The sequence below is a fragment of the Plectropomus leopardus genome, chromosome 14, assembly GCF_026936395.1.
Source record: "Plectropomus leopardus strain MGB_pleo_1.0 chromosome 14, ASM2693639v1, whole genome shotgun sequence".
NCBI classification, from domain to species: domain Eukaryota; kingdom Metazoa; phylum Chordata; class Actinopteri; order Perciformes; family Serranidae; genus Plectropomus; species Plectropomus leopardus.
The window spans coordinates 23,719,697-23,744,301 of NC_142189.1; the positions used below are offsets into that span (position 1 = coordinate 23,719,697).

Here is a 24,605-nt window from a genome sequence, read left to right on the forward strand (position 1 = left end):
AGAAGACATTTCGCATGGTGGCCGAGTGCTTTGATACAGCTCTTGTGATCCTCGCTGGCGTGGCTTTGAGAAAGCAAACACACACAGCACAGAGCCCAGGCCATCGCCATTACATACCATTTGAACACAGCGCTTTTTATATATTCCAGAATTTTTCCATTATTATTGTCATGAAAACCGCCCTCTTTCAGCCGGGCATTAAACGCATGTTTGTATGGAAACGTGGCCTTTGTTGCCGCACCAATATTTGGTTTCATATCTTGTTCTGAAAAACGTGCATTACGCTGAAACTGTACAGGTGCATGAAAATGTATTTCCAGATAAAAGACCACTTCATTGAAAGTGTCCTCTTGTCATAACCAAATAGAGAATAATTAAAATATGACACAGTCCTCACGCTACCCATTAATAGCAAGGCTGCCGCTATAAGAGCTAAATGTGACTGCAAAGCAATAATGCAGGTTAGTGGATATACAGCCCACTTTCAAGACTAAAGGCAAAACAGGCTCCGCTAATTACTGAAGCACTATGCAGTCATTTTTCTGAGCAAGGGGTTACTGAATGGTTGCCTATTACTTCACTCTCCCTGCACCAAATGCTTAAGATAATGACCAGTTACTAATTGGTGCTTACACCTTATATCAGTTTGTGCAGAATATAATTGCAGCTATTATGGTTCTAAATAATCATCGGAATTAGCATCTTTTAGCAAAAACCGCGCTAAATAGAAGTATGGAGCGTTTTCCAGGAAGAGGTCTTAGTGTCGATGCACCACCGGTTGATTCGTCATTAACTAGAGGGTTCAGGGCAGAAGGAATGCCTTTCCAATCACGTTGTGGTGTCAGTGCATCTTCTTGCACCAGCTAATGGAGGCACGGATGTAGCACATTCACATCTGCGTGCGGTCATGTGTTTACCTTCTTTAGTGGCGTATCAGCCGTGTTTATGTGCGTAATGCGTGTGGGTTCGTTTGCTCGCCACCAAGTGCACAAGCGAAAGGGAGGGAGGTCTATATTCTATGCAGATCACGCTCCCCATGCTTCAGCAGCTCCTCCTTTGTGTTGGCCCTTCCGTCAGCTGTTGACTTCCTAAGTGTCTCAGACAGCCGTGTTTCTGTCTGCGCCTCTGTCCACTGCCTTGTCCCGCTCACATTTCTGAAGTCCGCTGACTGCTAATGGCCGTGTCCAGACAAAGAGCCCACTCTGTGGCCACTCTGCGGGGCCGGGCCGGGGGCCAGGGACAGCCAGGAGGGAGGGAGACGGAGGGGGGCGTCCAGGGAGGTGGAGACACAGGGAGGGCCGGGTTTGGGGGAAAAGGGAGGGCTGAAGCTGGGAAGAGCACCCGGCACTGCCTGCCTCTCTACACTCATGTCACGCTTGTGTGACAACCACTCCTCTGTGCTTGTTTGAACTGTCCTTCCCAATTAGCACTAATAAGTCACTCTGTAAGGATGAACAAGCATAGTGTGCCCAATCACCCCCCAGTTCACATAAACAGATTTGTGCACAAAATACAAACACACACATGCTCTCCCCCCTGCCACCCCTAAGCTTAGCAGCCCATGAAAATCCCAGGAGCACAACCCCGCTAATAGACAGAGGAAGCCCAAAACGCATCTCGTTCCCGGCAAACAAGTGCCAGTAAAGAGGCAAATTAATGACAAGTCGTTTGAAGGGTTCGCCTAAGAATAATTTTACTCTGGCGTCTCACCACCACTGAAGAATTGATTAGATCCCTGCTCAATCAAAGTGCCTGAATCAATAAAGAGCGGAGCAGGCATGCTCCAGCCCAATTTATTCACAGCATCACTCTAACATAAGAGTCAGAGAGAAACGGAGAGAGGGAGGGAGAGGGAGCGTCTCTGACAGGTGACAATGTGAAGGCCCTGCTGAAACTAAAAGCTAGTGTCAATAGCAGAAAGGCAGGTGTGCCCCGATTCATGTCAGTGCACTGCTCATTAGATTAGCTCAAACGCCATGCAGCCTGCATTCGGGGAGGCACAGCGCAACTTTAAATCGTCTATGTCGCTAATAAACATTAGAAACTTTAGAGAAATAATTGCTTTTATTTAATTTTCGGTTGCTGGAAGATACATGCTGCATGGGGAAGAAAGCTAAAGAAGTCTGGAATAATGACTTCACTTGTGTTTTCTCAAAGTACAGACTGGAGGACTTAGTCAAGCTCGGCTGTGCTCGGCTGTTTATTGTTGCCTGCTTGTTTATTGTCATGCAGAAAGCAGAGGAGGTATTAAAGGCAGATTCTGCCCTTATTTTAAAATGTGCTGCCGAAGATTAGAGCGCTTGCCAAACACTGTGGAAACACTTAATTGATTTCCTTTGGACTGTTTACCTCTACTGTAGCCCTCCTAGAGCCCAGCACTGGCTCGCGCGCGCACACACACACATACACACACACACACACACGTAGAGTACAACCCTGGCCCCATTGACGCCAACGCAGGCCTGCCAAGAGCCTCATTAGTATTCACAGCAGTGGCATTTGCCAGCCTGAGCGTTGCCGTGGTGATGCTGCCCACACAAGTGATGATAAATGGTGCTTTCAGCTTCTCTGCCTTCCATAGAGCAGAGCAGGGAGCTGAGGAGTTGCTGGCTAGGACCCAGCTACAGCCACAGCTAGCAAGGCCTCATCCCCAACGCTGGGCAACTGACGCATGACTACACAAGCCCGGGGCTGCTTGAAGGCTTTGGGTGCAGGGGAGTGGTGGGTAAGAGGGGTTTGGTGCCGCATGGGTTGTGTGTGTGTTTGTGTGAATATGGAGAAAAGAGATTTAGGTTACGCTGTGTGTGTGTGTGTGTGTGTGTGTGTGTGTGTGTGTGTGTGTGTGTGTGTGTGTGTGTGTGTGCGCGTGTGCGCAGGGAGAGGGGGAGGAGGGGGCATGTTGGGAAGAAGTGTGTGCTTGAACTTGTTATTGTTGGCTGAAAAAGTGATGTCAGCTTCAGTGTTTCTCGAGTGTGTTTTGTTCCCTGTATTTTTCAGTTATGTGATAATCTGATCACAAGTTAGTGACATAAAATATGTGACTTAAAAATCTCTCACTTTATGCATTGGTATTGTTGACTCTTATGTATTTATGATGCCTCAACAAATGTGGAAGTCATTTAAAAAAAAAAGAAAAAAACATGGTGGAAGTAATTATTGCCTACCTAGCCAATGATACAAAACATTGGTTTTGTATTAAAATATGTATTTAATTTACACACGGTAATAACACATACATTAACATTAGCGTTCCCTTAAGTTTCATTAAAAACTGTCACACTAAAACTCTTTTTTTGATAATTGGAAATCATGTTTTGTTTGAATTTACAAACACAGAATCACTCTATTTCTTGACTGCCTTCAAAATAAAAGGATCCCTACAAAAGTGCCATTTGTAACTTTATACATGTATTAGAATAAACATGTTCTGTCACAAAAACAATTAAAATACCTATTTTTTTTATTTTTTATTTAATTTTATTATAATTACAAAAAAATCTAGAGAAAGTTAGAATCCCTTTCTGCAGTGAAAAAAATTGTAGGTAGACAACCCTGTTCAACATTCAGTAAAAGGATCCCAACCTAAGTGTTATTTATTACTTTATGTATGTAGTTAAATAAAAATGTCCTGTCATGAAATTTAATTTTAAAAGAAAAGTTTATTTATTTATTTTATTATTTATTTAAAAAATCTACAGGAAGTTAGAAAGTAAAATACCCACTGGAATCAAGGTAGACAAAACCTGTTAAACACTCGTGCACAAAAGCCAAAATAACTGATTATTGTGTGAATAATTACTGTAACAGCTCAGTTAAACAAATTCAGCGTCGAATTGAGTGTCGGAGCCACTGCAGGCTGATCCAGTCCCTCTCCTGTTTCTTCTGCTGCAGGTGTCACAGCGAGGGCTGTTTGAGCCTTAAATCAGCGTAGACAAACAGAGGGTTAAGGTATCCAGCTACACTTGCCTTCCCCAGAGCTCACACATACAGATGTGTAAGCAATGAGGACGAGGAGGCTGGACCGAAATCCTCCTGATCCTAGTTAAACAGAGGAAGACAGTGTTATTCTCACATTATGGTGCACTGATACGTAGCGCATTAAGAGCCAGCCTGATTTGAAATCGTAGTGTCTTATTAGAAGTAGTGTTGAAGCAGAGATAGACAGTGTCTTTATTTTATTCACATATCGATAAAAAAATTATGTAAACTGTTTTAGGTTTGGTTTTAAGAGCTTCAATCTGTTTGTTCCTGTGTGTTTTCCTACAGTAAAAAAAAAAAGCTTGTTATAATTAAAAAAGTTCATAGAAAATATATTATTTTTAATTTAAAATGAAGATATTCATCTCGGAGTTTCAAAAGAGGAAAATCAAACGCATCATGAAAAACTGGTTGAACTACACAGCCCACACTGCCTCAATACTCCAGATATATTCAGTATTTTTTTTTTTGTTGTTTTTTTTATCTCTGAAGGCTTCAGAGTTGAATCAGTAACAGAAACCTTCTTCCAGCATCAAAGTTGAATACAAACACAATATTTCTACCTTACAATTATCTCCCAGCTGGCAATTTGCATTACACAAACCTCTTACACATCCCTGTTGCTATATTCCTAGCACGACCCAGATGCTCTCTTCAGTTACTTTTTTGGAGTCTATTAAATTCAAAACTGGGTAGTGAATATGTCCGATGAAATTACAGTAATTCTTACACAGACCACGAGCATAGCCTGCCCCGGTCGAACTTGGGGATGACCGCCCCTTCAAAAGATGGCCTGACCCTTCCAGAATCAAGCCTGATTACCCATCTCTAGGACACTAAGAAGCACCCAACTTCAAAAGGAGCAGAGACAATCACGTGGCACTGGGGAGGGGAGAGCGGGGTTCAGAAACCTCGGCCCTGTGCTGTGGCGGTTTGGGCCAGACTGAACGGTCTCAGCCAGGGGGCCGGGGCTATTAAAAGATAAATGTATTTCTCTGTTCCATTATTCATGATGTGAGGAGGTGGGGAGGGAGCAGGGAGCCAGAGGCTTAGCACAGCAGTGGATCCCTTCTCGGCCTCGTCGGGACCAAGGCCCCCACTGCACCCGCCGCACCCACACCCTGATGCAAGAGAGGGTGAGTGGGGTGGGGGGTGGGGGGGCAGAGGCGACAGCTGTGAGGTGAGAGAGGGAGATAGAGAGATAATGCAGCAGTATGTATTCCCACACACACATTTAATGCAGTGGTGTACTGCAACAAAGTATACTTCTTGACAGCACTTTAATATTTCTGTGAGTATCCACACTTTGCTTCATTTTTTATATTTCTGTCAACTTTTACTTATACTTCACTACATTTCCTTGATAATATATATACTTTTACTCCACTGCATTCCTCCTAAGCATTTTTACTCCAAAATAGTGAAGGCGTTGAATGTAATGTACACTCCAATATCAAGGTAGTGTAAGTTGCAAAGAAATAGACTTTTACATAAGTACATTAAATATAAAATGAATTCTCATATATAATATAATATCAGATACTCAAAGAACTTCACTCAAGTGATATTCTAATAGGCGACTTTAACTTCTACTAAAGTCGTTTTTCTGGAGAGATATCTTTATTTTTGCTCCAGTATGGCTCTCAGGTACATTCACCACTGATTAAATGTCATAGGTGAATTTCATTGTTAATATTTAACAACTGGTGTAATACAAACTACAAAAAGATACATTATGGCAGCATTTAAAATGAAATTATTGTGGGTTTTTTCTTTCTTGCTCATAAGTGTTTTTAACTCATTTATGCACATACACACACATGTATCAGAAACTTGGAAGGAGCATCAGGCTGTGGTGCTGAATAACCTCTCAGCCGCTGATTAAGTAAAGGGTTTGGGCAAATACTTTGGAGACATATTGGACTTTCTACACTGGAGTGAATGGAAAAGTGAGCTTTTGTCCAACTCGTCTCTGATCTGCTAGAAAAGCAGATTAGGATGACCCCAGTGTCACTCATTTGGAGATGAGTCAGTGCTGAGAAAAGCCAAACACACTGGAGAGAATGTCAAACAGCAGTAACAGCTAAGCCTCTTCTATTTGCTGCTGTTTATTGCACACAATTATTCCATTTTTTTCCTCTCGTATAAGCAAAGACAATCATGCTATAAATATATGTTTATTTTTAATGAAGTCAAATTTTTTTTTATAGAACGCATTTAAAAATAACAGACGTTGACCAAAGTACTTCACTATGAGTTAAAGTTGATCAAATAAATACAGAAATAAATAAAGAGGATATAAGTACATTGTTAAAGGCACACAATATCCTACAATGCCAAATTATAACACAAAATGGCATTGCACAAGCAACAACAAAAAAGTAAAATGAAAAATAATAATAATAATAATACAATTATTAAAATAATAAGGTGGCTATTTGAGATTTCTCCTGCTGAAGCAAGGCAAATTGTGTATATATTTCAACATGATGCTATCTCTTTCTGGTATAATATCGTCATTAAATCTATTTTCAGGAGATTAAGGGATAAAAATGACGCTTATATTGTGTTCAACAACAACAAAAAAAAAAACATTTATCTCACATGCCTCATGATGGGAGAAACTACCTGTTCATGTTTTAATCAAATGCTTTCCAAATTGTTTCATAATTACCTATAATTGAACGCACGCTGTGCAATTTTGCTGTTTCATGCCAGTATCTATTTTCTGCTGTTGCTTAAAATTGTGCTGGCGTTATGTTTGTCTCAACAATGGCAATCACTGTAATCTCTGGTTTTTCAAACATCCTTCCTTAAATTATTTCCTGGACACAAATGAAACAAAAACAATTGAAATGTATTTAAAATATAAATATATATACCAGTCAATTAAAATTTCATTCATTCAACAGAGGCCTTCTCAAGATATAGAGTGTAGCTCCCGTGTCCATTAAAAAGTGCTTTTCCCTCGACACAAGTGGTCCCCATTGCTTATATTTACAAATTTGAGATGCATTATACCGGCATAAAATGCACACCAATGCTTGGGAGAAAAGACGAGCTCTATGACAGAGTGGAGGGTGGTCTGAACACATCAGTACTCATGACTCCATGCTGGGATCATTTGTTTCCAGACAAGAGGGCACAAGGATGGGAAAAAAAAAAAGAATATAAGACAGCCGGGAGATGTGGGAAGGGCGGCGGAGGGGTGGGAGCCGGTGATGAAATGTTTGTGTATGTATGTGCACACTTGGACAGATGAGTGTGTTTTATCTGTCTGTGTGTACCGTGTTAATGTGGATCACCATTCTTGCTTTTGCCACTTTCTGATTTGAATTAGACACAAGAGACAAAAGGCTTCATATTTGCGCTTGCATGTCAAGGATTACTTGTTCCATTGAATGTGTCCCCCCCATTATCTGCTTATCACTCTCTGTGCTCTTTAATCTCTTTCTTGTCTCTCCTCAATGGCTTCCTCTCACTGTCTCCCCATCACAAATGTAGCCTTTCTCCCCTTCTATTTTTTAACACTTACAAAACTGAAAAGGCTCGGCCTGGTCTGGGCCACCTGGAAGCGCCAGTGAAGCTTTCTCCCAGGCCTGGCTCCCTGCCACTAGCCAGCTGTAGCATTGTGAGTGGCCCATCTCAATTAATTCCATGCATTGCAATTGTTGCCGGGCACTGTTTACAGCCACCTCCTACTCCGCCTGGGTAGCCTCTCCGATTGTCCCGGGGCCTCCCTTGTTTAATACTGTTTTGCAAGTTATTAAGCCCTGGAAGTCCATTAATCACAGTTCACGGGCTGTGTAAGCCCACACAAGGCAGGCAGAGGTGGGGGATGGGGAGGCACACTCGCTGTCCTCAATGGGCTTAGACGGTGGTCCATTCAGATCCCTAACGAGATCATTACCACTAACTAAATACAAACCTGACCCCGCGACCCGCTGGGAAATTACGTAGGAGCTCCCTGGTGCAAGACATTAATATACACCCCCCCCCCCTTCTCCACCCTCTATCTCCACCCCTACCGTTTTCCTGCAACAGTGCGTAAACGCCCACCCCCAAAGTCTCCCAATGCAACCCAACCCCGCTCCCCCTCCCTCTTGTCCATTCTCACTTTCTTGCCAATGGACAGAAAACTAAACCTGTCATCAAAAGGGGCCTAATCACTGCTGTGGTTGTGGTAAACCAAGCCTGACAGACATTTCACTGAGGCCTCAATGGCCACATCAGTGCCACCTCCCTAGCCAACCCCCCCACCCCCCTTCTCTTCTTTCTCTCGCTTTCTCTCAGTCCCCTCGCTCCTCTCTTTTTACCAGGCCTCTGGCCAATGAGCAACAAACACCCGGGGGCTTTTCAGATTACTTGACACACTGTGTCCACTTTTGGGGAAAGGGAGACCACCTGGTAAGCTCATTTTAATACAAAACCAGTTCGGTCTCCTCTCCCTTTTTTTCCCCTACTCCGCTAATTCCGCCTCTCAAGCCAAGCTACCACCATGAATTCTGTCTAATCCAGTGACCCCCACAGAACATTCCTGGTTTTACACTCCTCGGAAGAGGCTGGATTTGGGCGGATTACATGCTTCCAGTTCTGTTTGGAGGCACCTGTGACTGGGAGTGGAAGGGAGGACCAACGATGACAGCGAAACACAGAAAGTGAGGAGACAAGAGAGAGATTCCTCCTTTCTTCTCAACCTTTCACCTTTTATCCCACTTTTTGAATCATGGGGAGTCTCACCTTTGCTCTCCTACCTACAACTTTCACATTGTTGGAGGCAGGTTGGACGTCCGAGCAGCCGCGGCGTGGTTACTGTGTGGCCCGGGCGTGGGGGTGGAGGAGTGTGGGGGGTTAAGAGGGATGACAGAGCAGGGGTGAAGGATGTGGGTGGAAAGAGAGGTTGGTTGGGGGTGTTCGCACTGACTTTCACTTTAGCCCCTCAGCTTATGTTAAGATGTTGTCACTTTCACCATCTCAAGTGTTGCCACTTCAGATGCCGGAGCTTAGCGTTTGCAATGGGCTCTCGGGGGGTTGAGGGAGGGAGAGCGGGAGCAACAGGGAGGAAGTCTGGGAACATTTCCATTTTGAACAAGCACAACTTTGTCACCTGACAACCATGGCACCCCCTTTTCAATGTTACCCCCCACCCCCTCCACCCCCCAACTTCCTGTCTTGTCTTTGCTCCTTTCGCATCTCCTTCTCTTTAGCCGCCTCCCTTCATCTTTCTCAAGAACTCTTTAAGGCGCTGTTTCCGCCCTGAATTCCTCTGCCAATTTGATGAATTGTATCTCACAGCCTTTGAGTTTTCTTGCGTTAGGCGCTTAATTGTTTCGCTCTTCTTCCTCTTTTTTTTTTTTCTTCCACAATATCATGGCAGATGCTTAAGCTGTGCGTGAAGTTGTAGATGTGCATATTTTAAATTAGGTGTAATATCCCCCCTCTTTAATCCATGATAAGATCTCAATTGTTCCATGATGTGAAATGGAGATGCAGCGACAACCGGGGCTGAATTAAATCGAAATCTTAATTTACCTGGATATTATCCTCCAGTGAAATATAATCACTGACTGAATAACTGGGCACACCAGCAAATTCTTAATTGACTCTTAATGAGTGTCATGGAACATATTCTTCAGCGTAGATGCAGAGATTAGGGAAAGGCAGCTCGGTATGCCTCAAAAAAAAAGAGAAAATTATGAGCCAAAACATACGAGCATGACCACATGCAAACACATAAACGCACTCGTATTTTTCAAATTATCCACTCTGCGAAACACAACTATAAATACAAAATTACACACAAAATCTCAGCACATAGGCTGGTACGAGAGGGTCTACCTGGCGCTGCATTGATTGTTCCTCAACACTGACCAATTGTAAGCTCATAATGATGATCTCTGGCATGACAAGTGATTTTAACCTGCCTGTGGGCCGCCCCCGCACCGAGTCACAGATCAGCTGCCCCACGTAAACAAAAACATTAGGAGAGCGTTCCACATTTAAGAGCATGCTAATTACAGTCATTCCCATCTGAAGTACTTTCTGCTGCAATTTGCTCAGATCACCAAACCTCCAATCCCTCTCATGTAAACAAATAAACTCTCACGCACACAAAGAGATAAAGCAAATAATAAAATAGACACTGGCGCTATCGGAACTCGCTGGGGGCACTGTGTTTGAAGTAGGCTTCAAATAGTATCATACTACTCTACAGTGTTGAGTCCTAGTGTTGTGCACATCCCCAGTGAGGAATAATTACAAGGGCTGTTGTTGATGCGCTCAGGAAAACAAATAATTTACTTTGTAATGGCAGAACGGAGATGAATGCTTTCCCAACGCAGGAAAATAAAGAAATTATTGTTATTATTGTTTATTTTTTTCCCCAAAAAAATTTAAAAACAAAAGTGTATTTGTATTTTGTACACGTTGACTCAAATACAATTTGAACCAGAGCTGGGTGCAAATCATTGGCTTTCAAGTCACAAGTCTCAGGTCCTTGCACTTATGTTCCGAGTCAAGTCTCAAGTCCTAAACTTTGAGTTTTGAGTCACAAAGTAGTAAATGTTTTGAAAATCACAAGTCAACGTCAAGTCTTTGCACATGAGTCCTAAGTCCAGACAGGCAAGTTCTGGGTCAGGTCCCAAGTCAAAACAGGCAAGTTTCGAGTCAATAGCCCAGGTCAAGACAAAAAAGTAGCAAGTCAATTCCCAAGTCCCTAAACTTTGAGTTTCAAGTCCTCAACAAGTCATAATGCACTCTTCACCAAATTCAATGTCATTCTAACAGCAGAGTAATGATGTATTCAATTTAAAATAAAAACATGAATGCTTTTTAAATTTTAACTTATCTACTAAAACCAGTTCATTGGAAGATGTTGCATACTGCAATTCGCTTTTTTGTTTATTACCGATTACCTTTGGTATACATTTTTTTCAAACTGGCGTAACGTCAGTTCTTCTCCTCTAACTCGATTAGGTGCTGTTTAAACAGATTGGTTTAGAGAAAGTGGATCATCTGGTAATTTAGTGTTGACTTACTGTTAATGAATAGTGTTAATGTTGGTTGATTTGGGAACTGAATCAATTCCTTGCACATTTTTAAATAACCTACTTTTTAAATCTTTGAAATCTTTAGGGTTTGGGCTGAAGTCCAAGTGAAGTAATAAATCATTGGTGTTAAAGTTCAAGTCGAGTTGATAGTCTCTTTTGATTTGAGTCTAAAGTTATCAAATCTGTGACTTGAGTCTGACTCGAGTCCTAACCTCTGGTTTGAACACTCAGTATTCATAGGTCATAATCCAATTTTTGTGTTGAAATAAAGAGAATGGAGTTCAGCTAATTGATCAAAACCCAACAGGTGTCAAATGATTCAATTTCCCTTCCGCTGCTTCTTAATAACGATTACATAATTACCAGTTCCTACTCAGCACCCCTCCATTCTGATTTGGTCACAACCTCTCACCTCGGCCCCTAGGCGCCGGAGCTGATCCGCGGGCAACAGATACGGGAGTGAATGTCACCGCAACCCTCTCCAGCCCTCCAGGTGAGTGTGTTTCTCCAGCAGTGGAAGGAAATGAAGCAAAAATGATCGAGTGTTTGTTTTCTGACATTTTGTCTCTCTGCGGCCTCATCAGGGCTGAGCCTCGCAGACGTCAAGTGTTAATTTAAGGTTCCTGCCGAGCGTGAGCCTGTCAGCGGCGAAGCTTGGAGGAGGGAGGTGAGCTCTTGCAGAAAATGACCCTTCTGGTCTGATTGTCTTCTGGCCTGCAGACTGGCACTGAGAGGAAAAACAAAGACACGGGGAGAGAGAGGGAGAGAGAGAGGTGGCTGAGTGCTAATGCACCTCGCAGCAATTAGAGAGGCTTACCTGACTGTGTGAGCACAGCACGCAAACACACACAAGGTACACTCTGTAGAGTACACCACCCCCTCAAAAAGGCACATACTGCACACTCAGGTAAATACATACACACCAGCTGATCCTTTTGAAACAACTTATTCGCTCAACCAAACACACACAAATAGACACACTTTCACCGTGGCCCATTCCCGGCGGATGGCTTCCCGCCACCTTTTAGCCCAGTGATTAATTGGCCTGAGCTTACGATAGTCCGACCCTTTATTCTGTGAAACTTAAACAAAAAGGACAGGCCTCTCTAAAGATTACAGCAGCACATTAACCACAGAGTGAACCATGAAATTGCTTTTTCCCCTCCCGCAGTGTTGTGACTCTATAGTGGTCACTGCCAGTCACGGGGAAGGTGCACGGGCATTAGTGTTACATCACTGATAGACAACAAAAACATGACATGCGGGTGGAGCTTAGCTGAGAAATGCAGATCAGCTGACCGCCATGGACCAGTGGTAAAATAGACACAGGTACGGCGGCGGGATAATAGGCAGTACGGTTTTATTCGTCAAAAGAGTCAAGTTTTTTTGCTGGAGAGAGTCCAGCACATCAAATTCACAGTGATAAAGAGGGTTTAGAGGGCTGTCACATTGGAAGAAAAGGTTAATTCCGTAATTATTTCAGTGTGAAAAATAAATAATGTACCCTTTGCCGTTTTCCATCATTTCCTAATTCGCTTGGAAATTCATTTTCTTTTCTCTCTTTTTTTTTCACTCCACCTAGCCCAATTCAATCACTTGAGTTCATCTGTCTGTGTTATGCAAATCTGAGCGGCTGAGATTGAACCCATTTGAATACCTGGTTCAACTCGTGAGCGGAGGGGCTGATAGAAAAGATGAATTCTTCCGTTTCAATGTGTCTCCCTTTTTCACCCAGTCGCACGGTATCAAGGCTACCTTTTTACATGGTGCTCTCATTTATTTTAGCCCATTGCACAATGCTGCTCTGGCAGTCAAATGTATGAATAAGGAGAGGGAGTCACCCTTTCTCTCACTCATTTCTCTCTCTCTCTCTCTCTCTCTCTATCGTGCGTTACTGAGAGGCGAGGTCTCTATCTAAGATCATGGACACTAGCAGAGGAGACCAGAGAAGATAATTTTGAAAAACATGAGAAGAGGGTTCATTTGGAGCTGAGGATGGCTCAAATATCCTCTATATCTGTCCCTGGCAATTCCCCCAAGTGAAAAGGAATGGAAAATCTGTCTTTAACTTTAAGAGTTGAGCTGCACTCGGCAGATATGCTGGCTACACGCCTCCCTGTGTAATTCCCTTTTTCCACCAAAATTTGCACATGTATATGGGTAGTAAAAATGTTAAACAACGACCGCTTTCCTGTTGCAAATAGACCAGAGCTACATGCACACCTCTGTAGTAGAGAAGTATTTCTCTTTTTCCTGTTTTTATGCCTATGCGCCAGCAATTAGCCATGGTTGGAGGCGTATTTTTTTGGGTTGTCCATATATACATGCAAACTTAGGTACATCTCATTCTTGTGAATGTGATATCTCAAGAATGCTTTGAGGGTATTTTTTCAACTTTGACACAATTATCCACTTGGACTCAATGATAGACTGAATAGATGTTGGTGGTCTTAGGTCAAAGGTCAAGGTTAGTGTGACCTTATATCCATCTTATTCAAGAATACCTTGAAGGATTTTTTAAAAAATTTGGCACAAATGTGTACTTGGACTCAGTGATGAACTGATTAGAATTTGATGGTCAGAGGTCACTGTGACCTTGTGTCCATCTCTTTTCATAAATGCAATAGCTCAAGAGGGCCTTGAGGGAATTTCCGCAAATTTAGCATATTTGGCCATAACTCAGAAATGTATATGCTAAGTATGACAAAATTTAATGCATTCATATCTCAGTAACAAAGGTGTGGACATTTGTTTGAAACTGAATTGATGATGCTAATCTGGGTGTCCTACTTGAAAATGCGGATTGTATAGATCTTTTGTGCTGCCAGAAGGAAGATGTGTGTGAAGCATCCATGTTTTTAAAGACATGGATGTAAACTGTAAGTGCAACTCGACTGGTTTGTGGAAGCATACAACTGTGAGATCGAAATTCTATTTTTTTCTGATTTTTTTGGTGCATCATGTTAAATGTGATGAACGGGCCAGAAAACAAGTAAGTAACTAGTGGAGAGCAGCATGGAGGCCAGTGAAAATGTTACGGTGGTTACGTTGTTTTTATATCACTCACCTATTCAGTCTCTCTCTTGAAATCGGTGTAGACTAACTTTTGATCAATTTGCTTGATCGAAGAGGGGCGTCTAAGGGACTAAAATTAGTGCTTTTATCCGGGTGTGATATTTCCATCACTGCTGAACTGAGCCATCTGGAGCTGGAGCTGATAAATACCTGTGACTACTGCAGTGTCATTTGTCCTGGGAGTGAATGCTTTCCTGTTACATATAAAAATAAGGTTTTAGTGAGGTTTTTGTGCTGCAGAAAAGAGGTTTAACTGGTCAGGGTTTTGATTGACAGACATCCCTGGGCCTGAGGAAGGCTAAGGCCAGTGTCTTGGACGCATGCAGACATAACACTATTATTCCACCTTATCCCGAGGAGTAAGTCCAGGCAGCCAGGGGCACAGTGGGAGGCTAATAGACTCGCCCAGAGGAGCCCCCCTGAAGCTTGATGCATTGTGTCAAGGCCTTGTCTACTTCACGCACATTAAGGATCACATGCAACAATTTCACAGTACAGCAGGGGGACTGGCCCCCATCCCAACCCCCCTGATTGGCCGGTGATGGATGGTGTTGACAATTACAAGCCGAGTACCAAGTGGAGCAACACAAAGGTCAAGGTTGAAGCTGCCAGTGTGGTCCTGTTAACAATGGAAGGTCTCCATAGTAGGAAAATGCTGTTTATACTAAACACTAACTATGCAGAGTGTTATGTGGGCACAAAGGGCTTTAGTCATTTGAAGCCATGGTTTTTGTCAAACAGTGTTTAGCATTCAGGGACTGGACTACTTAAAGCGTAACACCTCCTAAATAGTTTAAGCCACCTTAAAAAGGCCTGTCTAAAAAAAAATCAATATCAGTTTAAGTGTATGGTATATAAAGAATATTTTAGTGCTTTGCCTTTGTGTCAGACAACCCATGCCAACAAACACTGGCAAAACAGTTATTTTCGAACACGGTAGTTACTGGTCTCCTGCTGCCATGATCAGTTAGTGAGTGTGAGGTGAAATGATGAAAATGGAGAAAATCTTATATAGTTCACTTAACCCTTTGAAACCTGGACTGATATCACTTTTGTTGTGTTAAATTTCGGCACCTTTCACTAGTATTCAAACCTTTGAACCCTGAGCAAATTGGTGCATTTCTCAACAAAAAAAAAGTCAATGAGCAACCTGGCGAAAAACAGCAAGACAATATTAATTTAGAAAATTATTTCTAAAAAAAGAATAGGTTAAAATAAAAAAATCTTTATACTATAACTAGATTTTAAATGAAAATGAATTATACAATTATTTTACAGAATTAATATAATCTTATAATAAATTATAATAAATCTAAATTCATTTATAATTTTTGAGGTCATGTCCTTGTTTTGTTTGACTGGTTGTATTTTTTTCTGCTAATTTTGAGGTAATTTACTAGGGGGTAATAAATAATAATACATCCATTGTATCGATGCATTGATTTATATTCCTGCGATCATACTACATTGACACGTGAACGACAAAGTCATCCTTCTAATGTGACTTGCATCTATCTAAAATCATTTTTCAAGCCATAAATCGATTGTATCCATGCTAAGAATCTGCGCTTTATATTTAGCACGTCAAACGTTGTTATGTCAGGGTGTTTCACTCGCATTTGCGACTAAAAACAGTTGGGTGCGAATTGTAAAATGTATTTAGGAGCACTTGTGCAAGTCATGCGCATAGCCACAAGTGTGTCAGGGTGTGCCTGTTCCAACCAAAGAGACAACTAGCACAGCCAAAAATCTGATGAAAAATTAATTCATTTTTAGTTACAGCCTTATTAAAAAAATGGGGGAGGGTTGTTTTTTTTTAAACTTAGCCCACTTCCCTGTTGTTTACCTTCTGTCTGTCTGTTTAAGTTAAAGATTAAATCAAATAAAATTAAATTAAATTAATTTTAAGTCCTGCATTCAGGAGAGGAATTATCAGCACAATGGATTTTAATTTACTCAAAATCTGTTCAAGGTGGACCTTCTAATTTTTATTTAATGCTGGATAGTTTAGTAAATTATAATGTGACATACTGTAATTGTTACATTTTGTGAGTAACAATTTGAATGTCTCTGTCAGGTAAATGAAGTGCTACAGTGTTCTCCTGTGAAGTAAAGGTGTACAGTTGTCAGGATATGTGGGAAATGTTTTGAAGTTTTTTTTCATTGCGCCCCTAAAGTTTTTTATGTGCTTCTAAATTTTTTAAAAGAAGGAAAAGAAGTCAGCATCAAGCCCTACATGTATGTGATATGTTTTTTACATTTATAATGGTAAACAGTTGAAAACATTACTGCGGTTTATTCTTCGACGTTCTGGCCATGCATATTGCCTCAGCACTCAGCAGCGTCAGTCAAGATAATGGCGGATCATGACAGGGAAGCACCAGGTCAACAGAGACCAAGAGATTTTTAGTCCATGTAAGGTGACAGTGACCTTCAACTCCCAAATTTTTATCACTGTATCCTTAACACCAAGTGGACGTTTGTGCCAAATTTTTAGAAATTTCCTCATGGTGTTCTTGAGATATTGTGTTCACGAGAATGGGACAGAAGGATGGATGGACGGACAACCCCAAACATAAAACCTCTGTCTATCACAGGCGCAGAGGCATAAAAACAAAAGCCAGTATTCCACTGCCTGCTTAAGGTGAAAATATCACATAGTTATGCTGCCTCGCCGTTCTGTATATAACGTCTGATCACGGAGAGGGGGAACATCATCATCTCTGAGCCGGGAATGGAGGTAGTAACAGTGTCAGAATGAGGTCTGTGTAAACGTAACACCGCAAAGACGTGACCATGTTTGGGAAGGTGTGACGTTTTGATAATGAATTATGTTGGCAAGATTTAAAAAGTAGCTGTAAGCTATTAGCGGCTAACTCAAAGAATAAGAACAGTGGTTGTAAATGTATGCGAACTGGGAAAAGGATGAGATTCGGGAGCTCCTCACCCTCTGAGCAGTGATCAGCTGCCATACAGCAGCGAAGGTCAATGATTTTGATTGACATGTTATGCCTCTTTTAGTGTTTATAAAGTACTGCCAACACAAATCACACTAGAGGCCGATAATGTTGTGTTATAAGTCATGCCCGTCATGCCTCTTTTGAATGCAGAGTTTAATCACACACTGGAGTGGCATGATGCTGCTGTTGTTTGGGTCTGTGTATAAATGCAAGAGAGGTATAAAGAAGGGACTTTGTAGCAGCTCTAAAGCGCGATCTCTGTGTCAAAAGGGCTACAGTCACACTCCAGCCAAATCCCTTACTCTGTTAAATATAGTACAGTCCCTGAAAAGTGACAGTTATGGCTGAAAATGACAACAGAAATTAACACGTGCTGATTTCACAGATCTCCGCAATTCAAATCAATTGCCAGTTGTCTACCCGGATGTGTTTGTTGTTGTCAGCCTTGGAGCAGTTTCAGACTTCATACCCTATGACATCCCCAGTTCCATAAGTTTTTGAACTTTAGCCTTTGGATTTGACTAATTTTGGACTGCCTTAGACTATAGGAATAGCAGGAATTTTGAAAATGGGCATAGGTCTCCTTTAAAATACCATTTAAAAAGGACATTTGCATGAGGAAACCACCTTGTTTCTACACATAGCAGTGGCAACATCACTCTGAGAAGAGGGGAATAAAACAGTTGCTCCCACTGCAGTGTCCTGCAGGAGTGAATTTTTTCAATATAGCACTTCAGGTTGAAGACATTTCTCCTGTCATTTTCCTCCAGTACTTCAGTGTAATTCTTTTTTTTTTTTCCTCCTCTCTCCCCTCCATTTTTTCCCCGGCGACTGCAGTATGTGGCAGTCTGAATTGTGTGTTATTACCCAGCAGGAGACAATATCATTACCACATATTTGCTGTCAAGGGTCTGCAAAGAATGGTGCTGTCTTGGGCCTCAGTGATCTAACAACCTCACACAGGGCTCCAGAATTACCCACTCCTGGCTGGGGGAAGTCAAACACTACCAGTTAGAGAGGGGAGTGAACAAAAGAGAGGTACCCGCTCTCTCTCTCCCCCACCGTCTCCCTCTCTCGTGAAGATAGAAGGGGACACACCTCCTCTGCGCCAAACGGAGGATGCTATTCTCCCGCGCCGTGATAGAAATATATGTTTGGTTCAAGTGCCGAATGATATGAGACTGCAAGGTAGATGTGGACGGGCTGCATGTGTGACAGTCTGTCATTTTAGATAAAGAGACAAATTGTTATCTCTGTGATATGTTATTAGTGTTGGATGAGTAGCTGATGAGTAATTACCAGCACTTTTATCAAGTTTTTGCTCGATACTACCTCCGCACACTCTATGCAGAAACAAGAGATGTCGGATTGTGAGGTGTGTGTTTGCGGAAGAAAAAAATGTCAAGTTTCTGTTCTGCTTCCCTCTTAACATATCACATTGTGACAGGGGATTCAGCATTTGAAAGGGGTCCGTGGAGATATGTCATATAATGTCTGATGAAAATAACTTCAGAATGGACAAACAATCCCTTTTCGTGAAAACTGCTATTCAGACTTTGTAACAATGTCTTTCTCATAAAGACAAATAGAATTGCTATCATTTCCGTTGACAGCGTACAACAAACAGACCAACAGTTTATGCATACTGAGTGACAAAGCCATCTATTTTCTTTCCGGAAAAACAGGCAATACACACTCTGGCAATTGAACCACAAATGAGGAGTGAAAAATTCAAAACTTCCTCTCCCATCCACCATCATTTATACAAGCCATAGAAATATTTGATTGCTCTTGCATATCTCCTCACGCTTAAGGAGGCAGCCGACCGATGCGCGCGCCCACATAAATAAAGTCTGGGAGTCTATATGAGCCTATCATTTAAGAATCCAAGCGAATCAAGCTTGCAAACAATCAGGAGGGAGAGGGAGAGAAACTCTGCAAGAGCTTCTTCTTCCAGCGCTTTGAAGGTGTAAACACAGACCCTTATTTAAGGTAAGATGTGGCTGTGCATCCTTGATACACCTCTGCACTGAAACAAGGCAAGAGTCCTTGATTTTTTTTTCTTTGCACAACAATAGGGGCCAGCTCTTGAGGAAGACACATTCATATTCATGAATTCAGGATGTATATTGGTAAATTATGAACGTGCACTTCCACGTTCAAAACTTGTAAACCACAGACAGTCATAGTTACGATAAAGAATATATGTACATTCCTGGAATGTAAGCTATGGTTAAAGTGGAATTTCTCATTAATTAAATCTTATTCAATGCGGCACCCTTATGGAAAGATGTAGAATGGAGAAATGTGAATAGCAATGAAAGATTTAAGACGCAAGGCGTCTAAGGTCAATCTGAGAGTTGAATGATAAACAACTTGCCGTTTTATCACAGCGGAAGGAAGGATTTTCATCTGTGGTACAGTTACATTCACTTCACTCAAAGGTGGACCGCTTATTACAATTGAGAATTTAATTAATGCGGTGTTCCTGCATTCAGCAAGTGATAGCCAAGATCGCGCATCAGTCAGATACGGTATCTGACATGATATTAAATCTGAACAGTTACACCTTACAAACAGAGAGCACTCAAAGACACCAGCCGATAGGACGGCGCGATAACGTTTTGAAATCGCTGCCACTAAATTAACCTGATTCTAATAGGATTTGAGCAAGATAACATGGAAAATTACTGTTTTCTTTTCAAGGCAATATACAAAAATGGAAGCGCGACAAATTGATTTCTATTTCCTCCCGAGGTGCCCTCCCTCCCATCTCGTCCACACATTTTCATAATTTGAGATGAGGCGATATGGCATTAATATTCCCTATCTTATCTTGTCACATCCTGAAATTGTTGGAGAGGATATGATTAGCCGAACAATAGCATGAGAAATGCACTTTATGAAGGCTATCCAGGTTTTTATGACAAAAAGAGTGGAGAGGTTGGAGAACAGGGGCCAGGAAGCAGACACGGTGGCAGTCAAATGCCCTCCGTTCCTGGATCTTGATTTGTCACAGCAGGCATTTAGAAGAGCCTGGGGCTCAACGCTACATGCATGCCCACCGGTGTTGGCCATTCACACATGATTAGCATTTTATTATTGTTTATAGGCCATTTAGGAAGCAGGAAGACAGCCCCGAGCCAATGGTGGAAAGGAGGGCTCCAAAGCACAGTGTTTTGGACTGGTTAAATGCACCATTAAGCCTTTTAAAATGAGCTCCACCCGTCAGAGACTAAAAACAAACGTGGCTTTCTGGCTATCAATGGGCACCACTTAGAGGAAACAATGCCCTGTTGAGGCCCACCAGTTTCCTCATCAATGAACATCAAAGATGAATGAGCCCTGGCTGACAGCTTTGTTTTGACTCTGATACCCACAAAGCCCTGCTCAATATCATCCTGGTCCTGCTCCTCTGGGCTGCCCTAACAGGTGCGACCCCTCTTCTCAATGCACCGTTTGACAAGACCATGGATGGGCAGGGGTGGTGGTGGTGGTGGAGGGGGGCTTTGGTCCACATCCGCCTTAATCCATCCTACTATAAAAACACTTTGAAAAACAAACGTTTGTTTGGCCAAAGTCAAAGCCCTGGAGCCTGGGGCTCATCCGTCTGTCTGCCCAGGCTTTCTCCCCTTTATTCCTGCCCCGTTTTTGTCAGCGCTTCAACTCTTCTCCCCCGCTCATTTGGACAGGACATTAAACACGACCCGAGAGGATCTGATTCCCAGCCATTTCCCACAAGAGGAATACATACAGTTACAACAGCCAATTGTTTGGATTATGATAACAGACGAAGAAGAAAGAGTGGGGGAAAGGAGGGAGGGAGGGAGGGGGGAAAGAAAAAGTCAGAAATCTCACCGAGCAAAACATTGTGTAAAAAAGAAAAAAACAACCAGCGGCATCAAAAGACGCGGAGCGCGGATCAAACCCGATTATCATTCAAGTTAGTCTTTAGATGGGGAGCATTTTAAGCCGGTTAATTTCTGAGCTCCCCTTTTTCTGCAGTGAGGACTGTGCGTTTTTCTGCCAGTGATAGGCTCCCACTACTTCATGGGGAGATTAGAGCTCCTCCACTCAGGGATATAGAAAGGCCTTCAGCCTGGCAGCAGAGAGAGAGAGAGACAGAGAGAGAGAGAGAGAGAGCCAATGTTGAGCATTTTAATCTAGAGTCACAAAGATAAGATGCAATGGCAGATCAATATGTGCTCTATGGTGGCAGCTCCCTGAGAACTTGTCTCTCCGACTGTGCACTGAGAAGCCTTTACCCTCTGTGTCCCATGGCTTCATTTCTCCACGGACCCGCTATCTGTAGTGACTGTCTCACGGTGACATCTCACACCGGGGCATGTTTAACCCCAGACGCCACGCAAAACAGACGGTGAATATCTAAATGGGATCGGCTGTGAAATTTGCAGTGATAAATCTCTCCAGGAATCACCCCAGTTTGAATATTTGATATCTGTCCTTGGCTAGCTCAGGGGGGGTGCAGGCAGGTATGATAAGGGATATTCAGAGGAGTGATTAGATAAAAGAAAGCTAAATTCTTTTTGTGATTGCGGGAGATGCATAGCAATGGTATTTGCACTCTGCCATGTCTGTGTGACTGAAGTAAAGTGTATAGGAAGCATTCAGGATGTCATTTTTACTTAATTTGCTCTCCTTTGCATCAGTGCGGCATTCCATCATTCCAGCAGAATCAGATGTGCCGTCAATGATGAGGCACCACAAAAAAAAAAAGAAAATTCTTCTTTGCTTTTGAGAATCTTCATGCTGAAAAGTGAGACACCTTGAACTCCTTTAATTTCCAGCCAGATAAACTGCTCCCGCAGCATGCCATTATGTTTTAAGTAGACACAAAACTCAGTCGCGCACACTCGTACAGACGTCGTTAGCACACACAAGTGGGTTACGACTTCGCTCTTTCATGTTTTTTTTTCCCAGCAGCCCACGTCCTTTCCCGTGTTTACCCCCGTCCTTCACATTTCAGCATCCTGCTTGCGATGATGCTTTTGACATGCCTGTGTCCTAAACAGAAACAGATCATTAAAAGGAGGAAAAAAATGCAAGGTATTATCATGTTTGTTTGGCTCCATCCTGGGCACAAACACAGCAAAGGCTCAGAGCCAAACTAAAAGAAAAATGTTTTAAAAAAAGCAAAGTGCTGAACCAAATCTGCATTTGCGAGCACAATACATGTACTGCAAAAGACAACTGCAGAGCTGTGGGTAAAAAAGGGTGGCTGCTGCAAGTTGTGTGTGTGCACGTGCACTCACGGGGGCGTGTGTGTGAGTGTTTGTATGCCCGCGTGTTGTGTGACAGCAGACCTCGCTGAGGAGGACTAGCAATCACTCCATTCAGCATCTGCTGCCACACAGCTCATATTGTCATTCCCCAGTTTAAAGGAACCTTGAGCGGCTTCAAAGATCTTTTCAAAGCCTTAATCCTAATAGGTCGCGGTTTGTTCTGTCACATCAAAAGAGGGGGGGAGAGAGGAGGTAGGGGGAATAATGCATCGGGGCTGGCAGAGATTCTTAAGGGCGGAAGATTGGCAGAGGATTTGCAGTGCGGGGAGGACTGAAATCTGAAATATCGGACACAGAATGCCTGCTGTAATAGATATGAAATAGGTCTTCTCAAAAGCATGAAAGGCTGACATTTCCAGAAAGTTTGTCATGAGAAGGCCCTTTTATTCCCCTTCGTCTATCTTCGTTTGTACTGCCACCTTGTCCATAGTGGAAATTCGCAAGTGTCACTCTAACAGGTTATAGAATAGGATTGGACATTTTAGATTTTTTTTTTTCCCACCTCTTCCCTTTTTTTATTGAATGTTTAGAATTTTCAGTGAGAGACCAATTGAGTCCTAGCTATGCAGAAAAACTGCCTTCTGCATGGGCACTCAACTTTTCCATTTTTACTCCACACTCAGCACTTGTTTCCTGACCCCGTGTTACAGCCGACTTTTACAAATATCATTGTGAGATAAGAAAGCTCACTTGATAAACATACGTCGCCCTCAGTGTGTGGAATGCTGCGGCGGCGCAGATGATAAAGTTCAAATCCAGCCTGCCGAAGCATATAGTGGGCGTGCTAGACCATGAGTGTCACTTGTGTGTTTACTCCCTCAACCCTCTGACACTTTATCGGCTCTGAAGGTGTCTCTCATGCATTTCACCTGATCGACTCAGCAGACAAAGAGATCCGGCCCGTGTTTCAACAGTGCACAAGTGTCCAGCTAATTAGGTGCTCATGGGAAACCGAGCATTGATTTCCTGTCAGTGTGTCAGCCCCCCTCCTCCTCCAAAAAGCAACCGGGCTGTTTGTCTTTTTCTAATGATGCACCGTGCGCCACTGATAAAGGCGATAAAACAGGCCAGAGGTGTAGTTTAAGCAAACCTGCACACATCACACCCGTGGGAACACATATATAATGTTTAATTGTATGTGTGCTTTTTTTTTTTTTTTTTAGAGAATAGGTAGGCAGCGACTAGTGGGAAGTAAACAAAGTTTGTCGGGGGATGGAAATGGACTGAGTTGTCTGACAAAAACATACCTTTTCAGCTCTGTAAAGGCGTGAAATCCCTCTTGTGCTTGTTATTTCACACTCCTGTGGCTCCAGCTTGGGCCAGCCGTGGCACAGTAAACAAACAAACACAAGTGAATTCACGCAAAACACACACACACACACACACACACACACACACAAAAACGCACACTGAAGAGAAGGGATTTGGACAGGCAAGTTACTAATGACCTCGCATTTTTGCAGGATCCTCACACACACACACACACACACAATTTTTGGCAAGTTATTCCAAACACAGTGCATCCGTAGCATAAATCCAGCCTTAATCTATTTTTTTTCCCCCGGAATTATGAAATAACCATGGTGGTTTATTTCTGAAGGTGGCTTTGCCGAGCGCTCGGAGAACTGTTATGTATAAATAATGGTTTCAGTATCATGCTGGACAGTGTGCCAGCCACCTGCTGATCCAACCACACACAGGTAGAGCCAGCCGGGGTGACACAGGGCTGCAGACATGGGCATTCAATCTGCCAGCAAACTAATCAGTGAAAGGGATGAACTCCAAGCTTATCAGAGGGGGTCATGGATGTAGGTGGAGGAGGCAGGGATGTGTTTTGCGCAGCCACAGCAGGGTGACACGGGTCCTAGAATGGGAAAATTCACAAATCTCGATGTAGGAGGTTGAAAGAGCACAACCCTCAAGGAGGTGAAGGAAGCTTTGCTGCCTACCACCCACACATTACCTGAACCTGTCAGAGTTGGATGCTAACACCTTCAGCTTAACTATGATACCATGAATGCCTGGTTCACTCTCCTTGCAACGGATATCTGCCAGCCACTGTATTATTGGGCATTTGTGGGTCTAAATACAGTATCATGACAAAAATCAGCGTATACCATCGCTGTAAAATATTGGAGTTTGAGAAAGACAGAAAAAGAATACCTTGAATCACATCTACAGGAGTATGCTCAAGTATTGCATTGTCTCTCAAGTACTAACCTGTTAAAAAAAAAGACAAT

The 24,605-nt window shown here is 42.6% G+C and overlaps 1 long non-coding RNA gene across 1 annotated transcript in view; it reads left to right on the forward strand.

Moving 5' to 3' along the window:
- LOC148187481 (uncharacterized) overlaps positions 1-12,599 on the forward strand; it is a 107,188-nt gene extending 94,589 nt beyond the window's left edge. The window contains exons 4-5 of the long non-coding RNA XR_015778683.1: positions 11,452-11,520; positions 11,612-12,599. This is a non-coding gene — a long non-coding RNA (uncharacterized LOC148187481). The remainder of the gene's footprint in view (positions 1-11,451; positions 11,521-11,611) is intronic.
- Positions 12,600-24,605: the final 12,006 nt, after the last annotated feature.